This window comes from Aedes albopictus, chromosome 3 (genome assembly GCF_035046485.1).
Source record: "Aedes albopictus strain Foshan chromosome 3, AalbF5, whole genome shotgun sequence".
In the NCBI taxonomy this organism is placed as follows: Eukaryota; Metazoa; Arthropoda; class Insecta; order Diptera; family Culicidae; genus Aedes; species Aedes albopictus.
Window position 1 is genome coordinate 412,555,658 of NC_085138.1, and position 19,672 is coordinate 412,575,329.

General features: G+C 41.1%; 1 protein-coding gene across 4 annotated transcripts in view; it reads left to right on the forward strand.

Annotated features, from left to right (window-relative positions):
* Positions 1-8,840: 8,840 nt before the first annotated feature.
* The window catches only part of LOC109621323 (atypical protein kinase C), a 340,341-nt gene continuing 329,509 nt past the window's right edge, over positions 8,841-19,672 (forward strand). The window contains exon 1 of one of the 4 annotated variants that reach the window (XR_003898073.2): positions 8,841-10,322. The gene's annotated coding sequence lies outside the window, so the exon portion shown is untranslated. The remainder of the gene's footprint in view (positions 10,323-19,672) is intronic. The other 3 variants (XM_062856287.1, XR_009998664.1, XM_029875634.2) reach the window with 3 other exon arrangements.

Consider the following 19,672-nt stretch of genomic DNA (forward strand, 5'->3'; position numbering starts at 1 on the left):
GTAAGACCGTTCTCGTCCGGGCAGGACCGTCGCTCAATGTTGCGCGGGGTTGGAGGGGTTTCGAGTGGTGATCACAGCAAAAAAGAAATGTAATATCACTTAATGTTATGAAGTAAGATACTTAGATAGATTGCAAATCAATCTATCTTTGAAAAAAAAAACAAGTAGGAAAACGTGGCGTAGCCGGGATTTGAACAGTGATCTTTCGAGAGAAAACTCGCGCCCGATCGCTGTCAGCCATCTGTTCAAGGAAAACAAAACCCTACAGTAATGACTGCTTTCTAGAAATACCGTCACTGAATTTCAAGCTGAATTTCAACTCAATTTTCACTGTGGCGTACCGCCACCAAGTATTTCTTAAATGGCGAGCATTTCACGGAAACGACAGGAAAAAAGAAACCAACAGCGGAGGACGCGGAGAATCGTATCGTTTGCGCTGCTATTGTACTGTCCTGGCGCAAAATGAAAGCAATTTTCCCAATGGAATCGAGATTCTTCCTTACTGTTTCCGGGGAAATAAAAACAACTAAGGAAAGCTGCTGCTGTTGCACAGAAGAAAAAAAATAATACTCGAAATAGTTTCTCCTGCGATGCCGGCAACTTTCTTTCGTTTTTCAAGTGAGTACGTACCGGAGTTCGCGGTTCTATACCAGCGTCAGTGGAACAGCAGTGGGAGGGTATCGTCATCGCGCCGAGGGGAAGCTGTGTGCTGTCCTTGCACCTGAACGCTGGCTGCTGTGCTCTATCCATACAGCAAGATGCAACGATTTTACTTTCCATTGTTTCAACGAGGACGTTTCCGCCGCCGTCATCGTCGTTTTGTGATCGTCGTCGTCGAATCGTCTTTTGGTTTATCTCATTTTGTACTCGATGCAGCTGAAACAACGGATATTGTGTTTCATTTGGTTTGTTCTATACCTAGATATCGCTGAGTTTGTACCAAGGCGCGGAAGATTTCGCCAAGATCATGCCAGCTGCGAAGGAGGCAGAAAGCTGGAGCTGTTGGTGCAGATGCAACTTCTGAAAAGTTAAAATTATTTGCAAGAGAGGGGAGGAATAAGTTAAGGCGAAGGGGACTTCCGTTTCCATCGAACAACTTTGCCTTTGTGTGTTGTTCGAGATTGTCGAACCGATTATGGGAATTGTTTATCTTTCGCGCAATTTCTTATCGATGTTTTGTGGATAGTTTCGAACTGGGTTCGAGGGACGCAAGCTCTGCATTGTAGAATCTCTTTGGCTTTTGACGTAGAGTGTTTAAACGTCAAAAAATAAAAATGACTACAAACACAACATGATGACGGTGACGATCAGTTAGGAAATAGGTTGATATACATATGTTGTTATCTATCTATCTATCTATATATATAAAAATGAGTTTGAAGTTCCTTTGAGGCAACAAAACTCACGAATGGATGAACCAATCAGGATGGCTCTTGCATGGTTTGATTCGTATTCGTGATGGCTGTGTTTATATGTATAAAAAGTTACGAAAATCAACTAGAAAAGTAAGAAAATTGATAAATTACAGATTTTTCATGAACTGGGAAAAAAATCAACACGATCTAAAAAGGAACCAATCTAGAGTGCGGTGCCATTTTGAGCTCAACAGTTGTCAAACCTCCACAAGACGGCAAGACAAAGTTTGCCGGGCCAGCTAGTAGTAGATAAACACAACATGGCGACCGTCTTAACGATGAATAATGAGTTGCACGATTTTCAAGAAATTTACAAGGAATTTTTCAAACGGTCCTTTACTCTTATAAGAAGTTTTTCTGAAATTCAGTATCTTTAAATAATCGTTTCAATGAAACTTTTAAGGTGAAGACATAACAAAATCGTACCTCGAATTTCAATGAGAACAAATCCGAATGGGCCGAATCAGCGCGTTGTGAGTTTTAATTCTTCAGATTTGGTCTTTTGATTCAAATTTAAGTTCTAGCTTCGCTGTATGAGCACCTAAATGGACACCCCCATTAAGCTCTACCAAAAGCAGGCCAATAAGTTTCCATCGAAATTAAGAAGCAAGAATTGTCAAATCATATGGAAACATCACGAAAAATGTTAATGGTTGGAAAACGGGCAAGTTTTGGGAAAAGTTGGTGAACTGAAATCAATAATGGTTTGGCTTGGCAGTTTTCTGAGTTTACTTGTTCCGGAATGCCTTCGTCGCCGAGAAAATTCGATTTTACTACCACACCAAAAAGAGCCATCTGTAATGTCGATCTACTAGTGATTATAGTTAAGCGTCCAGAACCGGTTTTACAGAAATGGCCATATCATAGCGATTTTTTGATAGATTTCCAATATTTTGCCACCATTAGCTGAAGAATGAAACCTGGTTTTTAGAAAACATATGAAATCAACAGAAAATAAACTTTATGTAATTCAGTATCATAATTTCAATTTTATACAACTCATTTGAGTATCATAATGGCCAACTTTTCCGCACTTGTTCATTTTGCAACTGAAATGAGTTGCATAATGAAAAATAGTTGTATAATGCTCATTATGCAATTCATTTTAGTTGCATTATGAACATTTAGCAACTCGGCAAACCTCGTTGGATAAATGTACGACTCGTGCTGAAAAAAAAAACAACTTTTTGCAACTCGTTACATAAATAACTATTTGACATAATGCAGAAAAAATGCCCTTTTGACATACCCCTGGAAAATTCGGAACATCTTCGGTGTTTATACATGATCCCTATATCTTGAACAATAATCTAAAACTAGATACATTTTTTCCGTGTATTGCTTTTAAAATTTTCAAAATCGGTGCATTTTTCGCAGTTACGCCAATTTGAATTTTGACAAAAAAAAAATGCCTTTCCCCAACATTTTGACCATTTTCTGTGCCAGGAGCCCTTGGGAAACCTTTCAGATTTTTTTTTCATAAAAATTAAAAAAATTACTACATATTTTTTATGGAATATTCGAAGAATTCTCAAGGACTCAGGAATTAATAATGAACAGGAAGTCCTCCTAACACTTAAGAGATTTCCTAAAGATATTTTTCGATAATTTTTGTGGGATTGCTTCTAAAGTTTTTTTTTAGTTCTGTCTCTAGAAATGTTTTTGATATTTTTTCAAGTTTTTTTTTCCTTCAAAGTTTTACTCTGTTATCTATTTGTTGAGTTCAATAGAAAAATAACAGGTAAAAAATTTTTTTTTTATCTGTATTTACGAGGCTAGTTCATCTCGGGACCCACGCTTTACTTCCCTTCCGAAGGAAGAACCCACATTTTATGAGTTTGTCGGGAGTGGGATTCAACCCCAGGTCCTCAGCGTTATAGTCAAGTGTTCTAACCATCATACCTGGTCCGCTGGTGAAAAAAAATACTTGTATTTTGTACCATAACGCCCAAACGATGATTCATTAAAAAAAATTCTTCATGAATTAATACATACTTTTCCATGGAATCACAAAAAAGTGATCCACAGAATTTAAAAATTACTAATAGTAAGCATACATTTATTCATGCCCGATTCTTTTTTTTTGCACAGGGCGTTTTCGGCTATAACTCTCTCAATTTTGAACCAATTTTGTACACTTAACCGTGTCTATCTCTGATCAAATTTTCATGTGAATTGGTTAAAAAATGACTGAGTTGTAGCCGAAAACGACCTGTGCAAAAAAAAAAAATATGTGAAATCCTCATCTTGGCACAAAAATACAGAGTTTGTTTTGAAAGTTTCTGCTGCAGTTTCTTTACATGGATGTCTTGAAGGCGAAACTGGAAACATTTCCTAATTTTTTTGGTTTTTGATTTTTTATTAAATAACGAAGCAATATTTTCAAAATTGGTTTTCGTGCATATGTAGAGCATGGATCAAGGTATTTGCTGAATTTTTTTTGTGGTGGAAAAAGTTTTCCATTTTTGCAGAAACCATTTTTTGTGAAATTTTATTCCAAAATGGTTTCTGCAAAAACGAAAAACATTTACCACCACAAAAAAAATCAGGAGATACCTTGATCCATACTCTACATGTGTACGAAAACCGATTTGGAAAATATTGCTTCGTTATTTTATAAAAAATCAAAAACCAAAATGTGAGGAAATGGATCCAGTTTCGCCTTAAATGGAGACCGAACATTTTTCGTACAAGTTCTCCAGACAAAGCACGTTTTGCCCCTCCCAAGTAACATTTTTAGTTAAAATAGAAAAGGTTCTTATAACCATCATAAAACTAAAATAAAAGGTATAAGGTTTTATGGCGGTTCTCAAAGTCTCTGCAAGACTATTTGGTCATCAAAATGTTACTTGAGCCTTTATGTTTTTCCAGTTATTTATTTATTTTGCCTCATATGTTTTATGAAAGACTTTACGGAGCCGATGGTCTATACAATTAATTAGATATTTTAAAGAAAATTTTTGTACAATATTAATTGAATTGCCTAAGAGTACCGTTTTTCTTCGGGCGTGATCCAGAGCCGCAGCTGGATCTAGATGCAGCGAATTGCGCACGCTTTGACTGATGTTCGGGATTGCCATCGCATCTTTAATCGCACTAGCTACTTCTTCCAGTGTTTCCAAACCTTCCTTTTGTCTCGGCGGTCTTGCAATGAGCTTGATCCTCTTCCAACGTTTCAAATTGCAATTCCAAAACCGTCTTCCAAAAAATCGATAACGTCATTCTCTAATGTTACCGGTCCCTCTTGTTCGCGTTGATCATTTGCTGCTCCAGACACAACGGAAGCATAAGAGCTACATATTTCCTGTTCCTCCTTACTGAGTCTTCTTTTGGTTGTTCCGCATTTGACGTTTAGGACAAGAATCCTTTCGGTGACCTTCTGCTTGGCAATGAAAGCAAGTGTCTACCAAGCCGTCGTAAAACATTCTTGCTGCCTAAAGGATTTCCATTTCGTGGAGGTTTTCCTGGAAGAACTTTTCGAGGCATTCCTGGATTTTTTTTATGAATTTCAGTGCAATCTCAGAGGCATTCCTTGAGGAATCTCAGGGGAATTCATGCAAAAACCTCTGGAGGAATACGCAAAGAAACTGTTGGAGGAACTCCTGGAGGAAGCTCTGTAGGAGTTCCTGAAGGAATCCCAGGAGGCATTCTTGGAAGAATTTCTGGAGAAAGTCAAAGGAATTCTTGTAGGAGTTTCTGCAGGATCTCCTGGGGTAATCCCTGAAGGAATTCCTGGAGGAATCTCTGGAGAAGTTTCCGGAGGAATTTCTGGAGAAGCTCCCGCTTGGAGGATTTCCTGGAAGAATTTTCGGAAGTATTCCTGGAAGAATTCTTGAAAAAAATCCTGGAGAAATCCCAGATAAATTCTTGGATGAATACATGTAGGAAACTCTGGAAGAATTCCTACAGGAATCTCTGGAAGAATTTCTGGAGAAATCACAGAAAACTCCTGGAGGAGCTCATGTGGGAATCTCTGTAGAAATTTTAGGATGAATCTCTCTAGGAGCTCCCGGAGGAATCCTCGGTGGATTCATGTAGGATACGTTGCAGGAATCCCGAAAGGAAGCCTTGGAGGATTTCCTGGAGGACTCCCTTGAGGAATCCCTGAAAGAAACCCTGGAACGATACATGTAGGACACTCTGAAGGAAGCCCTAAGGGAATTCATGGAGGATTTCCTGGAGGAACTTTTCGAGGTATCCCTGGAAGTCCTGAGCATTTCCTGAGCATAACGTCAAATTTAGTTCTATACTACCAAAAATAAATGTCTTAAATAACAAGCGTCTTGCTTGGGAATGGTCACTAGACCATTAAGCCTGAAGTTCAGTGGCACAAATGTGTTGAAAAATGAATAAATTGAAATGTAGAATGGCGAAAAAAAGCTACGTAGCTCTGGTGCGATTTGAACCGACTTCTCCCTAATTTGATAAACAGGGTGCGTTAACCCACTTCGCAATAAAAGAACGCACCCTGTAGTGTTCGGGTAAATTCACTGGCGTTCCTTCTGCAGTAAACTCCATCAGTGGATGGATTCCTTCTAATGATTTTTCCAAGCACTTCTTCAATTTTTACTTTGAAGATTCTTACACAAATTAAGACGGAGATTCCTCCTAGATTTTTTTCCAGGGAATAATCCGGAAGATCATATTCTAGGGACTTGCGGTCTACGGAGTTATGGTGATTAGCAGAAGGAACTCCTTGAGATTTTATTTAGAAGGCATCCAGCATTAACTTTTAAACCCTCTTTGTGCATTAGGGTCATTTTTGACCCAAACTGTACACTACGTTGACATTTTGGATGAAATCCATAGGAATTGCTTGATCCTCTAAAACCCATGTTTTTAATTTTATTCTGAATATGATTTTTCATCATCTAAAATCTATTGAAACATTTTTTGAATGGCGGTTCTTTTTATTCGCGGTTCGGTGAATTTTGAGGTTTCATCTTTTACTAGCTGTCCCGGCAAACGTCGTTCTGCCTGCCTACTGTGTTTTCTGACAAACCGCTCTGAAGAAAAATGCCATGCAAAATGGAATTTCAAACTTTGTCGTTTTTGGTGTGTTCCCAGTCGATTTTCTCAATTATTTTTTTGTACGATCACGTCGGAGCCTTGCACGAATGAAACACTGAAAGAATGGTGTAGATCCGTTGACCCGTTCCCGAGCCTATTCGTGACATACAAACACCATTTCATTTTTATTGATATAGATTTATTTTTATTTTTTTTTCATTTATTTTTTTTTGTTTCCTGCACCTTTATATTCAGCCATTCCATAGAAAAACGATGTAGTGCGACTCCGCTTGTCGTGAAACTTGCTAGGTTCTTCGAAAATAATTAGACTCGTATTTGTTTTACTCCATCATTAGGGTGACCAATTTTCAGATAGGATGGTCCTGAAAATCAAGGTTTTTAAAAACTAAAAAAATTAAAAAATCATAACTTTTGAATCAGTTGACTGATTTTAAACTTTTCTTTGTTTGAAAGCTATTAAATTGTAGTTTAAGGAAAAATACGATGAAGGGGCCAAATTGTGTTTATGTGCAAAAAATATTGAAATTATTTTAGTTTTTCTTTCATGTTTTCATGGTCTCGGGACCAAAGGGGTACCCTGGTTTTATATAACATAAATCGCTGATTTTTTGATATGTTACGCCAAATTTCCTGAAATTTCTAAAAATATAAATATAAAATGATGATCATGATGACGTGGAAAAACTAAAATAATTACATATTGTTTGCACCAAAATGGTCAACTGGTTCAAAAATCATGATCTTTTGAATTTTTTTAGTTTTTAAAAACCTTGACTTTTAGGATCACCTTATCTGAAAATTGGTCACCCTAATGACGAAATAAAAAAAAATACGGGTCTAATTATTTTCGAAGAACTATGAACCTACCAAATTTCACGACAATCGGAGTTGAACTATATTGTTTTTCTATGGAATGGTTGTATTATTATTTTTTCACTTACATCAAATTCAAGATAAAACTGAAACAACAATATTTCTCCATAATACACAATTCGTAGCTGTCCGAGTGCTTGTAGGTCCCCCTCGAGCATGGTCCATGTCTCGTGTCCGTAGAGGATCACCAGTCTTATTGGCGTTTTGTACATGGTGCATTTGGTGCGTGGGTGAATCTTTTTAGACCGCAGCTTCTTCTGGGGAAAGTATAAGGCCCGACTTCCGCTGATGATAAGACATCGAATTTCAGGACTCACGTTGTTGTCAGCCGTCAGTAAGGATTCGAGGTAGACGAATTCCTCCACCACCTCGAAAGTATCCCCGTCTATCGTAACATTACTACCCAGACGGATCCGGTCGTGTTCGGTTTCGCCTACCAGCATGTACTTTGTTTTTTTGAGGCATTCATCACCAGTCCGACATTTGCTGCTTCGCGTTTCAGGCGGATGTACAGCTCTGCCACCGTTCCAAATGTTCTGGCAATAATGTCCATGTCGTCCGCAAAGCACACAAATTGATCGGATTTTGTGAAAATCGTTCCCCGGCTGTTGAGCCCGGCTCGTCGCATCACACCTTCCAGAGTGATGTTGAAGAGTAGGTATGAGAGTCCATCATCCTGTCGCAGTCCCCAGCGAGATTCGTCCATGATTTTCCATATCTCTGCGCAGTCGATACTGTCGTATCCCTGGAGGATTTGCCGTACGGTGAAGATCTGTTCCGTTGTCGACCGGGCGTTGATGAAGCCAGCTTGTTAACTTCCCACGAACTCATTCGTTTTAGGTGGCAGACGACGGATTATGATTTGGATAGCATGATAGCACTTTGTAGGCAGCATTCAAAATAGTAATCGCTCTGAAGTTCTCACATTCCAAATGATCGCCTTTCTTGTGAATGGGGCAGATTACCCCTTTCTTCCACTCTTTTGGTAACTGTTCAATTTCCCAGATCCTGACCGGGTCTGCTGTTTCCGCTTCTGTTTGTAACGTTCCACGTTCTGTCGGGTCCCTTGCTGCAGCATTACCGCCCGAGATGCGTTCTTCTCCTCCAAAAGCGGCTGTATTATCAATAGAAATACACTAGAACTCCAATGGCGATGTAGTCACTTTTTCTAATTAATTATATTAATAACTTTAGTTGTAATAATTGATTGTTTATAGGTGTCTATCTAATAGAGGATCTTTTATTTTGGTAAACAAAATTTATTTGACACTTCTACTGAACTTCTACTGTTTACTGAACTTAACATGGCGACCGTAACAGTGTGTGATGCGCCTGTATAGATGGCTAATCTTTTTATGGTTCTGTAAATTTTTAAGCCTAATGATCCTATCTACATCAAATTTTTAAAACTAAAATTTCACACAATGTAATAAAGATTACGGATTCCACACAACCGCCTAAAGCCACCGTACTGATGACCCTTTTGGCCACGGAATTACACCCAATCAATTGTCTCCTCATCCAGTGGCACTGTCATGAATTCAGGCCACCATCAAATCCCCAACGGTCGTAAAAGTTGATCCGGACGTCGAATGCGCTACGGCTGACTGGCTGGCCATGCTCGTCATCATCATCTCTTTTGGCATCTTTTGATGACCTGCGAAATGACCGGCCCCATTATTGCTTCACCAATCCATCGCTGGCCGTGTTATCGGATTCTCCTTTGCATCCGCTCGTTCTAAACGGCCGTTTGACAGCCCCGGAGACCCACCAGCACGAATACCTACACCCAAAAAAGCGGAGTCTGCGCCGTGGCGGGCAGTGGAACTCCTGGGGCAAGCACAGGACAGGACCCTTGTGACGTAAGCAGCCAGCCAGCTGATGACAGACGACGGTTACACGGATAGAGGGTCCTGTCAGATTGGGGCGCGTGCGCCTTTTTACGCGGATCCACCTGCCGGTCGGTTGCGGAACTCGGTTTTGACAGTCCGGACAGGGACTGGCCGTGCCCTGAGACGTGAATGCTGTGTCAATTGACTCGTTGCCTTCTCCCGGAGTAGAGCGTTTCGTTCGCGTTTCAGACGGGGTTCAGCCAAAGCTACCTGACCGAAAAGGGAGGAGATTGATTGCTGACCTGTGCGAATTTGGTTTTTGCCGTGGCATACGATAGGTACGTCGTCGGTTTAGTGTACGGTTTCCTGAAGACGCGAGTTTCGTGACCCTGAGGGAACCTGCGACCACGTTTCGTAGCGTGTTTCTAGGTGTCCTGTCGCAGTGTTTCGCTTTTTTTTCTTTCGTTTTGCCTTCGAACAGAACCACCACCCATTCCAGCTGAAAACGGAACGGAAGGCCAACCAACCAACCAGTCAGTGAGTGTGTGGGAACCAGTGTCAAGGAAAATTCCAGCAGAGTAAAGGGATAATACAGTGCCAAGGCAGGGGGAAGGAGTGTGGGGTGCGACGTGTGGAATAGGGCGGGAGTGCACTTCAATGCTGCAGTGTGAATAGTGGGCAAACGAGCGCAAGTAGGGTTTGAGCTTGCAGTCGTCCTCGTCATCCAGAGTCAGTGTCGTCGTTTCCCACCCTTCACAAAAAAAAATCAGAAATATTTCTCCTGCAGAGGCAAAATAGTGAGCCTAATAAGTAGTGTGTTCGCGGCGCGGGGTGGTGGTCTCTCCAGTTCAGCAAATGCGGAAGCAGGCGGCTGTGAAGAAAAAGTGACGTGATTTTTCGCCACCACTGCCACCAGCCAGCAGTAGCCACGGAAAAGTACGGGGAAAATTCGCGCGTGTGTGTTTGTAGTAGTGGTGGTGTAGGGTTGTAGCGAAGTAGGCCTAACCTTCTCGGCATTCGGAATTGGGTTTGTGCGGATAGGCGCACCACGGTCGGTGGGGCACTGGGAAAATCGAAAAAAGATTGTCCTGTGGAAGGAGGAAATTCGGCACGAGCGGACCTGAACTGCGACGGAGCCTGAGGAGCCAAATCCGAGCTGTGAGCACAGAATGTATGATATCTTCACAGGTTTATGGCGTGGATGATGTTTTTGTGCGGTGGAAAATAAAATCATTAGAACACGACCGAATACGGTGTGGACTTGTGTGGACTTGACGGAGCCAAGAAGATGGAAACCAGAGAGAGATGAAGGGGGATGTAGCTGTTTTTCTGGGGGGTGATGTTGAGATGAATAATTTCAGAGTGATATATGGATTGTTTGGGGTCTTGGGATTGGTCAATTTACATGAGCTCTTTCAACAAAAACTAATGAGTCAGCATTAAACCACATACAGTGCTTTTTACGTTGTATTTACTTCTAATCAGGGAAAGTCAAATAACACATTATGATAAACCTGGTCATAGACTTAGTTTTAGGCTCATTTTTATAGTTGAGAATTTTTATAATTACTTCATACCCATACCTCATACGTCAGACACCAAGCGAAATGCATCTTGAAAATTTGACAAATTGAAGCTAGAAATGCTTTTATAAGATTAGTATTTTTTTTCTGATTCATTGGTAAATAAAAAATGTTGCCTCTCCATTCAATTCTCTTCGACGGTGGAAGACTTCGTATTAAACATGTTTAATGTTTTATCTTAGAATTCTGAGAAATTTTCTGAAACTTCTTCAAAAACTTAGGAAAAATTCACTCCTGTAATGCTAAACGAATTTTTGAAGACATCTTTGTAGTATTTCACCTGGAATAATTTCTCCATCAACTCTACCAACACTTTTTAAGGCACCCTAACAGGATTTCTTCAAAAATTCTGGTAGGGTTTCTACGGAATTTATTGAAGGATTTTTCATAAAATCCTTGAAGAAATTTTCCTTAAATTCTAGAAGATTTTTCCTGAAATTCTTGCAAAATTTCTACTTGCAGCACTTATTTCTACAGGGATTATTCTGAAACATCTCTCTTAATAACCTCGGAGAATTCCTAGCGGAATTTCTTCAGCAATTCTTGCAGAGTTTCTACGAATTTGTTGAATGATTTCCTCTGGAATCCCCGAAGGATTTGTTTTGAAATCTACGAAGGATTTCTCCTACAATTCTGGCTGGATTTCCCCATTATTCCTATAAAGATTTCCCATCAAATCCACGGAAGATGTATCTCAAAACCGCGGAGGGCTGCTCATGAAATCTTCGGATGCTTCGTCGTCCTGAAATCGTTGGAGGATTTCTCTTGAAATCCTCGAAAGATTTCTTTTGAAATTGTCTAAGGCCTTCTTCTGAAATTTTCTAAGGGTTTCACATGAAATCGTCGATAGTTGTCTTATAAATAAAACCCTTATAAGCTTTCTACCAAAAAAAAAATTAAAAAGTTCTTAAAGATTTCTTATGAAATCCTCGAATGATTTTCACTGTAATCCTCGGAGCATTTCTTCCAAAATAGGTTATCGGGATGCTTCGTTGGCATAGTCCCCTCGTTCGGCCTATCTCAACGTTAGCCAAAAACTCAAACAAATACGCATAACTGGATATCGGAAAAGCTATTCGGCAAACAACTGTAACATTTCGTTTCAATTTTAGCACTTTGGAGCATTGAAATTGAATGAAAATGTCACTTTGTTTAGCTTTTGTAGACGCCATGATTCTTCGGCTAAGTGGGTAGTCTATACACAAGATCATAAATGGCATGTTTCTGGAACATTTCGAACTAACTTTTCAATAACTCAACATTTGATAAGACGGTCAAAGACGCTATTTTGAACTTGTATATTTGTTTTCAACGAATAATAAATATTTTACAAATTGAATGTGGGCCGAATATTGAGGACATTTTTTCCACTATGTACCCAAATCTTGGCCCATCGGTAAAGTGACGTCAAGAACACCGATAAAGTGACCCTAACAACATTGCTTGCGTAAGAACCAGAAAGAATGAACCGGAAGAAAGATTTTGTGTACGGTGACTGTAAAAATCTAACACAATAATAGAGTTGCGTTGTTTTCGTTAATAAATTAAGAAAGAACTTTAGTTTAAGTAATTTATTTACAGTTTTTTTGAAAATTTGGCTCCGAAAATGTATTTTAAAAGTAAGATTGGTGAACAAACAGAGATAATACTTCAGCAGAAATATTGAAAAAATGAGATAATAAGTGGTTCTAGTGCATGGAAAGCAATAGGCCAACGTTGTATCCACTAATAGGCCAATTTTTGTACCATAGACCAACGTTGCATACCATCGCATCGAATCTGTTCAACTCAATTAAGTAAGTTCTTGAATATTTACGTTAGTTTACTTCCAATTGGTGAAACATGCATTGCCTAGAGTGTGTAATAGGCTCAACATATTATTTCTAGTGCTATTAATTCATGAGTTATGGTCAAAATTGTGAAGGCGGCTTGCAAATTAGGCCAAGGAATGGTACATATACCCTACATGAATATAATTTCCTGGTAAGATTTTCCCTGAAACTCTTGACCCTGCTTTTTCCTAAAATTCTCGAGATATTTTTTTATTGAAATCCTCATCGAATTTCTTCTGAAATTCTTGAAATTCTCAAAATATTTCTCCTGAAATTTTCCAAGAATTTTTCTTAAAATACTCCAATGATTTCTCTTGAAATGCTCCCACGATTTCTTCTGATCTCATCCGAAGATTTCTCCAGGAATCCTCCAGGAATTTCTCTTGAAATCCTCCAAGAATTTGTCCACCATGGATATATCCTGACATCTTCTAAAAATTTCTTTTGGAATCTCTCAAAGATTTATCTTAAAATTTTCGAAGATTTTTCTTCTGAAATCCTCAAAGGATTACTTTTGAAATGCTACAGATACTTATAAAAGTCAAACGAAATTTTCGAAGGATTTCTTACTAAATTCTCATAGGGTTTGTCCACTATATCTCTAAGGATTTTTTTTTTCAGAAATTCTAGAAGCCGTTTTCTTGAATTCTTAGGAGTATTTCTCCATGCATCGTAGCAGAGTTTTTCTAGAAACTCCGGAATGATTTCTACTGACGTCCTTGGTGGATTGCTTCTGGAATTCTATAGGAATTTGCTCTGAGAATTTTCAAGAATTTCTTTTGAAACCCTTAACACATTTTTTCTGAAACGTGTGCAGAATAACTCCTGAAAACCCTGAAGTATTTCTTCTGATATAAAAAAAGGAATCTCATGAAATTTTTAAGTGATGACGTCCTAAGAAATTTTCGGATATTTTCGCCAGGTTCTTCTGAAACCTCAATATCCGAGCCCAAGTAATCTTTTCTAGTCAAATGAATTCGGCGAGAACAGCAGAGCCTAAATAAAAATACTTAAAGTTTTATGAAAATTCTCCAAATTTTCACAAAGCCCACTGGACTTGACTGTTTTGAGAGGAACTTCTCTGAAACGCTCAAACGATTTCTCCATGAATTTTTATACCTCGTAAGAATCCTCCTCCTTAATCCAGGGAGACTTCCTTTTGAAGTACGGAGTGGATTTCTTCTGAACTCTTAGAAACATTTACTCAGAAATCAGTTTTCTTCTGATATTCTGAGAAAATTTAATCTTTTTCTGGTAAAGTCTCTCCTGTAATCCTTATTATCAATTTTTCGTGGATTTTTACTGAAATTTGACGAGGACTTCTCCTAAATTCCTGAGAGAATTTCTTTTGTAATTCTGTCAACATTTCTCTTGAATCTCCTACGGAAATTCTGGGTGGGTTTCTCCGAAAATCCTGAGAGGATTTCTTTGGAAATCATAAGAGTATTTCCTTGGGAATTCTAAGAGGATGTCTTTGGAAATCCTAAGAGAATTTCTCCGAATATCCTGAAAGTATTTCTCCGGGCATCTTGTGAGAGTTTCTCCAAAAATCATAAGATAATTTCCTCTACCATCCTGTGAGGAATTTTCCGGAAATCCTGAGACGTTTTCTCCGGAAATCTCGGGGGTATCTCTCCAGAAATCCTGGGAGTATTTCTCAGGAAATCCGGAGGATTTCTCCGGAAATCCGGAGAGGATTTCTCCGGAAATCCGGAGAGGATTTCTCCGGAAATCCGGAGTGGATTTCTCCGGAAATCCGAAGAGGATTTCTTCGGAAATCCTGAGAGGATTCCTTCGGAAATCCTGAGAGGATTCCTTCGGAAATCCTGAGAAGATTCCTTCGGAAATCCTGACAGGATTCCTTCGGAAATCCTGACAGGATTCCTTCGGAAATCCTGAGAGGATTCCTTCGGAAATCCTGAGAGGATTCCTTCGGAAATCCTGAGAGGATTCCTTCGGAAATCCTGAGAGGATTCCTTCGGAAATCCTGAGAGGATTCCTTCGGAAATCCTGAGAGGATTCCTTCGGAAATCCTGAGAGGATTCCTTCGGAAATCCTGAGAGGATTCCTTCGGAAATCCTGAGAGGATTCCTTCGGAAATCCTGAGAGGATTCCTTCGGAAATCCTGAGAGGATTCCTTCGGAAATCCTGAGAGGATTCCTTCGGAAATCCTGAGAGGATTCCTTCGGAAATCCTGAGAGGATTCCTTCGGGAATCCTGAGAGGATTCCTTCGGGAATCCTGAGAGGATTCCTTCGGAAATCCTGAGAGGATTCCTTCGGAAATCCTGAGAGGATTCCTTCGGAAATCCTGAGAGGATTCCTTCGGAAATCCTGAGAGGATTCCTTCGGAAATCCTGAGAGGATTCCTTCGGAAATCCTGAGAGGATTCCTTCGGAAATCCTGAGAGGATTCCTTCGGAAATCCTGAGAGGATTCCTTCGGAAATCCTGAGAGGATTCCTTCGGAAATCCTGAGAGGATTCCTTCGGAAATCCTGAGAGGATTCCTTCGGAAATCCTGAGAGGATTCCTTCGGAAATCCTGAGAGGATTCCTTCGGAAATCCTGAGAGGATTCCTTCGGAAATCCTGAGAGGATTCCTTCGGAAATCCTGAGAGGATTCCTTCGGAAATCCTGAGAGGATTCCTTCGGAAATCCTGAGAGGATTCCTTCGGAAATCCTGAGAGGATTCCTTCGGAAATCCTGAGAGGATTCCTTCGGAAATCCTGAGAGGATTCCTTCGGAAATCCTGAGAGGATTCCTTCGGAAATCCTGAGAGGATTCCTTCGGAAATCCTGAGAGGATTCCTTCGGAAATCCTGAGAGGATTCCTTCGGAAATCCTGAGAGGATTCCTTCGGAAATCCTGAGAGGATTTCTTCGGAAATCCTGAGAGGATTCCTTCGGAAATCCTGAGAGGATTTCTTCGGAAATCCTGAGAGGATTTCTTCGGAAATCCTGAGAGGATTTCTTCGGAAATCCTGAGAGGATTTCTTCGGAAATCCTGAGAGGATTCCTTCGGAAATCCTGAGAGGATTTCTTCGGAAATCCTGAGAGGATTTTTTCGGAAATCCTGAGAGGATTTCTTCGGAAATCCTGAGAGGATTCCTTCGGAAATCCTGAGAGGATTCCTTCGGAAATCCTGAGAGGATTCCTTCGGAAATCCTGAGAGGATTCCTTCGGAAATCCTGAGAGGATTCCTTCGGAAATCCTGAGAGGATTCCTTCGGAAATCCTGAGAGGATTCCTTCGGAAATCCTGAGAGGATTCCTTCGGAAATCCTGAGAGGATTCCTTCGGAAATCCTGAGAGGATTCCTTCGGAAATCCTGAGAGGATTCCTTCGGAAATCCTGAGAGGATTCCTTCGGAAATCCTGAGAGGATTCCTTCGGAAATCCTGAGAGGATTCCTTCGGGAATCCTGAGAGGATTCCTTCGGGAATCCTGAGAGGATTCCTTCGGGAATCCTGAGAGGATTCCTTCGGGAATCCTGAGAGGATTTCTTCGAAAATCCTGAGAGGATTTCTTCGGAAATCCTGAGAGGATTTCTTCGGAAATCCTGAGAGGATTTCTTCGGAAATCCTGAGAGGATTTCTTCGGAAATCCTGAGAGGATTTCTTCGGAAATCCTGAGAGGATTTCTTCGGAAATCCTGAGAGGATTTCTTCGGAAATCCTGAGAGGATTTCTTCGGAAATCCTGAGAGGATTTCTGCGGAAATCCTGAGAGGATTTCTTCGGAAATCCTGAGAGGATTTCTTCGGAAATCCTGAGAGGATTTCTTCGGAAATCCTGAGAGGATTTCTTCGGAAATCCTGAGAGGATTTCTTCGGAAATCCTGAGAGGATTTCTTCGGAAATCCTGAGAGGATTTTTTCGGAAATCCTGAGAGGATTCCTTCGGAAATCCTGAGAGGATTCCTTCGGAAATCCTGAGAGGATTCCTTCGGAAATCCTGAGAGGATTCCTTCGGAAATCCTGAGAGGATTCCTTCGGAAATCCTGAGAGGATTCCTTCGGAAATCCTGAGAGGATTCCTTCGGAAATCCTGAGAGGATTCCTTCGGAAATCCTGAGAGGATTCCTTCGGGAATCCTGAGAGGATTCCTTCGGAAATTCTGAGAGGATTCCTTCGGAAATCCTGAGAGGATTCCTTCGGAAATCCTGAGAGGATTCCTTCGGAAATCCTGAGAGGATTCCTTCGGAAATCCTGAGAGGATTCCTTCGGAAATCCTGAGAGGATTTCTTCGGAAATCCTGAGAGGATTTCTTCGGAAATCCTGAGAGGATTTCTTCGGAAATCCTGAGAGGATTTCTTCGGAAATCCTGAGAGGATTTCTTCGGAAATCCTGAGAGGATTCCTTCGGAAATCCTGAGAGGATTTCTTCGGAAATCCTGAGAGGATTTCTTCGAAAATCCTGAGAGGATTTCTTCGGAAATCCTGAGAGGATTTCTTCGGAAATCCTGAGAGGATTTCTTCGGAAATCCTGAGAGGATTTCTTCGGAAATCCTGAGAGGATTTCTTCGGAAATCCTGAGAGGATTTCTTCGGAAATCCTGAGAGGATTTCTTCGGAAATCCTGAGAGGATTTCTTCGGAAATCCTGAGAGGATTTCTTCGGAAATCCTGAGAGGATTTCTTCGGAAATCCTGAGAGGATTTCTTCGGAAATCCTGAGAGGATTTCTTCGGAAATCCTGAGAGGATTTCTTCGGAAATCCTGAGAGGATTTCTTCGGAAATCCTGAGAGGATTTCTTCGGAAATCCTGAGAGGATTTCTTCGGAAATCCTGAGAGGATTTCTTCGGAAATCCTGAGAGGATTTCTTCGGAAATCCTGAGAGGATTTCTTCGGAAATCCTGAGAGGATTTCTTCGGAAATCCTGAGAGGATTTCTTCGGAAATCCTGAGAGGATTTCTTCGGAAATCCTGAGAGGATTTCTTCGGAAATCCTGAGAGGATTTCTTCGGAAATCCTGAGAGGATTCCTTCGGAAATCCTGAGAGGATTTCTTCGGAAATCCTGAGAAGATTCCTTCGGAAATCCTGAGAGGATTCCTTCGGAAATCCTGAGAGGATTCCTTCGGAAATCCTGAGAGGATTCCTTCGGAAATCCTGAGAGGATTCCTTCGGGAATCCTGAGAGGATTCCTTCGGGAATCCTGAGAGGATTCCTTCGGGAATCCTGAGAGGATTCCTTCGGGAATCCTGAGAGGATTCCTTCGGGAATCCTGAGAGGATTCCTTCGGGAATCCTGAGAGGATTCCTTCGGGAATCCTGAGAGGATTCCTTCGGGAATCCTGAGAGGATTCCTTCGGAAATCCTGAGAGGATTCCTTCGGAAATCCTGAGAGGATTCCTTCGGAAATCCTGAGAGGATTCCTTCGGAAATCCAGAGAGGATTCCTTCGGAAATCCTGAGAGGATTCCTTCGGAAATCCTGAGAGGATTCCTTCGGAAATCCTGAGAGGATTTCTTCGGAAATCCTGAGAGGATTTCTTCGGAAATCCTGAGAGGATTTTTTCGGAAATCCTGAGAGGATTTTTTCGGAAATCCTGAGAGGATTCCTTCGGAAATCCTGAGAGGATTCCTTCGGAAATCCTGAGAGGATTCCTTCGGAAATCCTGAGAGGATTCCTTCGGAAATCCTGAGAGGATTCCTTCGGAAATCCTGAGAGGATTCCTTCGGAAATCCTGAGAGGATTCCTTCGGAAATCCTGAGAGGATTCCTTCGGAAATCCTGAGAGGATTCCTTCGGGAATCCTGAGAGGATTCCTTCGGGAATCCTGAGAGGATTTCTTCGGAAATCCTGAGAGGATTTCTTCGGAAATCCTGAGAGGATTCCTTCGGAAATCCTGAGAGGATTTCTTCGGAAATCCTGAGAGGATTTTTTCGGAAATCCTGAGAGGATTCCTTCGGAAATCCTGAGAGGATTCCTTCGGAAATCCTGAGAGGATTCCTTCGGAAATCCTGAGAGGATTCCTTCGGAAATCCTGAGAGGATTCCTTCGGAAATCCTGAGAGGATTTCTTCGGAAATCCTGAGAGGATTTCTTCGGAAATCCTGAGAGGATTCCTTCGGAAATCCTGAGAGGATTTCTTCGGAAATCCTGAGAGGATTTCTTCGGAAATCCTGAGAGGATTTCTTCGGAAATCCTGAGAGGATTTCTTCGGAAATCCTGAGAGGATTTCTTCGGAAATCCTGAGAGGATTTCTTCGGAAATCCTGAGAGGATTTCTTCGGAAATCCTGAGAGGATTTCTTCGGAAATCCTGAGAGGATTTCTTCGGAAATCCTGAGAGGATTTCTTCGGAAATCCTGAGAGGATTTCTCCGGAAATCCTGAGAGGATTCCTTCGGAAATCCTGAGAGGATTCCTTCGGAAATCCTGAGAGGATTCCTTCGGAAATCCTGAGAGGATTCCTTCGGAAATCCTGAGAGGATTCCTTCGGAAATCCTGAGAGGATTCCTTCGGAAATCCTGAGAGGATTCCTTCGGAAATCCTGAGAGGATTCCTTCGGAAATCCTGAGAGGATTCCTTCGGAAATCCTGAGAGGATTCCTTCGGAAATCCTGAGAGGATTCCTTCGGAAATCCTGAGAGGATTCCTTCGGAAATCCTGAGAGGATTCCTTCGGAAATCCTGAGAGGATTCCTTCGGAAATTCTGAGAGGATTCCTTCGGAAATCCTGAGAGGATTCCTTCGGAAATCCTGAGAGGATTCCTTCGGAAATCCTGAGAGGATTCCTTCGGAAATCCTGAGAGGATTCCTTCGGAAATCCTGAGAGGATTCCTTCGGAAATCCTGAGAGGATTCCTTCGGAAATCCTGAGAGGATTCCTTCGGAAATCCTGAGAGGATTCCTTCGGAAATCCTGAGAGGATTCCTTCGGAAATCCTGAGAGGATTCCTTCGGAAATCCTGAGAGGATTTCTTCGGAAATCCTGAGAGGATTTCTTCGGAAATCCTGAGAGGATTTCTTCGGAAATCCTGAGAGGATTTCTTCGGAAATCCTGAGAGGATTTCTTCGGAAATCCTGAGAGGATTTCTTCGGAAATCCTGAGAGGATTTCTTCGAAAATCCTGAGAGGATTTCTTCGGAAATCCTGAGAGGATTTCTTCGGAAATCCTGAGAGGATTTC